This window comes from Corvus brachyrhynchos, unplaced genomic scaffold (assembly GCF_000691975.1).
Source record: "Corvus brachyrhynchos isolate BGI_N302 unplaced genomic scaffold, ASM69197v1 scaffold346, whole genome shotgun sequence".
NCBI classification, from domain to species: domain Eukaryota; kingdom Metazoa; phylum Chordata; class Aves; order Passeriformes; family Corvidae; genus Corvus; species Corvus brachyrhynchos.
Window position 1 is genome coordinate 5,073,389 of NW_008238644.1, and position 895 is coordinate 5,074,283.

Consider the following 895-nt stretch of genomic DNA (forward strand, 5'->3'; position numbering starts at 1 on the left):
CCTCCGAGGGGGAATCTTTCCCAAATACCCAACCTAAGCCTCCCCGACACAGCTCCAGCCGTTCTCTTGGCTCCTGACCCTGCTCCCCGAGAGCAGAGATCGGAGCTGCCCCTCCACTGACCCTTGGGAGGATGTTGAAGACCACAGTGAGTCTCCCCACAGCCTCCTCCAGGCTGAACAAACCAAGTGATCTCAGCCACTCCTCATAAGAGTTTCCATCTAGAACTTTCCCCATCCTCGTGGCCTCCTTTGTACACTCTCTAAAAGCTTGATGTCTTTTTTATATTGTGGTGCCCAAAACTGCTCAAAACATTCGAGGCGAGAAAACCCCAGTGCAGAGCACAGCAGGACAATCCCCTCCCTCACCTGGCCAGTGATGCTCTGCCCAGTGGCCCCCAGGACAGCCCTGGTCCCTCTGCGGGAGGAGCCACTTGGGCACCTGTGGAAGCCCCATCAAAACCAAGCTGCCAAGCCACTGGAGTGAAATGGATCTATATCAACATACGCGAGCCCAGGACTCACTCTCCTTTTCACTGGCCAAAAGCTGAAAATAAATGAAAAGTGTGGCAAGAAATGATCATGCTAACTGCACATAGGCAGGGTATTAAAGGAGGTCCCTGTATATAATGTTCTCCTTAAAACCAAAATGTACATCATGTGATCTTCCAAAGCTCAGGCTATCCTAATAGGAAATATCCACAGACTGCTACTACTCCGCCACAGCGGGAAATAATGGTCAGTGTGGAGTGGAAAGAAGAGACTGAAGACACTTGTTCTTCTCCCCGAATACAACTCTGATTTTGCTGTGTTTCGGCATTTTATCACATGATAAAAAGATGGTGGCCACATTCAGAGGTGGCTTTTGCTGAAGTCCTCAGTGCCTGGAATCACACTG